This window comes from Triticum dicoccoides, chromosome 2A (genome assembly GCF_002162155.2).
Source record: "Triticum dicoccoides isolate Atlit2015 ecotype Zavitan chromosome 2A, WEW_v2.0, whole genome shotgun sequence".
NCBI lineage: Eukaryota > Viridiplantae > Streptophyta > Magnoliopsida > Poales > Poaceae > Triticum > Triticum dicoccoides.
In genome coordinates, this window is record NC_041382.1 from 783186861 (window position 1) to 783189042 (window position 2182).

Sequence of the window (2182 nt, forward strand, 5' to 3'; positions counted from 1 at the left end):
AGTAGCAATCACTATAATCTGGGACCAATCTATCGTTGATATACATCAATCTTAGCTAGTACTTGATCACTGATTAATTAGCATCGCAATTAATTACGGCGCAACAAAGTTTTCAGCTTTGTGTACGTACGTCATACAACCACAAGTTGCATCCATCAGCTTGTACGTTGCGTAGTACCAGAAAAAATGCAGTTGCAACTTGCAGGCAGCCGCCGGTTGCATGTGTCCTGTGCTAATTAGTGTAATATAACCAGAGTTAACTATGCATAATTGTGTGCTTAATCGGCAACGGAATCGCATGATATGTGTATTCTACCTGCCCAATCTGGCCGCAACGTAGGATGTAAGCAATATAGTGGAAAAATACAGAGCTACAAGTATGTAGCTATAGCTTGCAGTAGTACGTCGCACCCTTGTCTGCCACTGTTGGGTGCATCCTTCCTTTCTTATGCTTTTTTTATTAGACCCAATTAAGTATATCAAATAGTACTATATATTGGTTAAACTATGAAATGATGGCGGCTCGGATTAATTAATCAGTCAATCTGATAGGCTGGAACTTTTTGAATTCACTGGAGTACGTAATTTGCAACAGATGATACATACACTCATGTATAATCCATGCATAAGATTTGAAGCATGAGTGCAGCAACATGTCCCGGTCAATGATGGGTGGCCATGGGCGGGCATGATGCCATGATGTGCTCAATCTTGCCAAGTGCAAATCCTATCTGCTAGAATGAGTACAAGGCATATCATTCAGCATTCACCAAGCCAGATAGGAACAACTCGATCGATCTCTGCCCCTTATGTATGTCTATACGGTGCATATTACTCTACAATACACTAGCTAGTGCTTCATACGAGTAGAGCAGGAATATTGAGATGCAATGATTGGCGGCGCACTGCCCGAGGATGATTCGCTCGCCTGTGTTGGGGCCCATGGGTGAGTATCTGCCAATTACCACAAGGAATCAATATCTGCACCCAGACCAACGTGAGCTTGAACTAGGCCTAGGCTAACGTGTGTTGCAAGCAGCAGGGAAGATAGCAAGTCAGTTTTGCACACCAATATAACGGCGGCGGTAAAGCTAGCCAGCTACTTGATGAGTTGACAGAGACTGATGTAGATACACAACCGAAATATGCTACTCCATGGATTTGTGTGGGGGTGGTCACTGCTAATTAGTCCTCCTTCTTAGCCGACCAAATCAACTACCACCACCACCCCCCTGCCTTCTCTAGCTAGCCAGGAGCCAACCCCACGCGCAGTCCAGGGCTTTTCACTCACTTGCAGAAGAGATCGATTAGCTCGGCCCCGGCCTGCCCTCTCTCTAACATGTCACTTTCACTGCAAAAAATCGCCTGGTGGATGTGATCAAGGATGTGCGTGCTTCCAACCGGGTGCTTTTGGGGTTATATAAATAAGACCCCAATCAAGCTTACCAAGCTACCAACCTCATTCTTACTTACGACTACTGCAATCGCAATTGCTCGAGCGCCTCATCTCACTCTCTAAAGCATCAGAGAAACAACAGCACCCCTCTCCTCCAACAACCCAAGCAGCCAGCCAGCTCTTTTCAAGCCAGCTTACATCCTCTACTCGATCGGCTAATTTGGTGAGTCCCCACCCCTATGAACATGATATGGTTCTATTTGTCTATATGCACTGTTGTTAGTTAATTAATTTGTTTGGTCGACGGGCCAGCGGGTTCTGCATGAACAAGCTAGCTAGTCATGAGTCATAGCTGATCGATGTGCCTGGCTATTTTTAGAGAAGTGTGGTACCACCAGCTAGCTACTAGTACTCTCATGAAAAAGTGACCAATTAATTCATGCACCATATTCCTGCTGGTACTACTCATCATAGTACCTATCTTGCTTTGAGTTTGAATTATGGTTGAAATTCGTCTCTTCAACAATAATCCTGCTCGACTCACCTGCTGGTCGTCAGACTACATCAATCATGTTGAGTTGAGCCTGAAATTCGTCCATGCAACACGTGCAAGACTGTACATGCACATATACCTCTAGTCCACCACAAAATTGACCGCAGACCCGATCTTGTCTCTCTAACCGTAGTGTAGGTATGCGTCCAGTAGCAGTAGGCCGGCAGAAAAATGATGGAAAACACATGGAGAGAGGTGTTGGATGATCTACACAGAGAGAGAGAAGAGGGGGG

The 2182-nt window shown here is 45.2% G+C and overlaps 1 protein-coding gene across 1 annotated transcript in view; it reads left to right on the forward strand.

Moving 5' to 3' along the window:
• Nucleotides 1-1470: 1470 nt before the first annotated feature.
• The window catches only part of LOC119357292 (NAC domain-containing protein 105-like), a 3242-nt gene continuing 2530 nt past the window's right edge, over nucleotides 1471-2182 (forward strand). The window contains exon 1 of the mRNA XM_037624286.1: nucleotides 1471-1619. The gene's annotated coding sequence lies outside the window, so the exon portion shown is untranslated. The remainder of the gene's footprint in view (nucleotides 1620-2182) is intronic.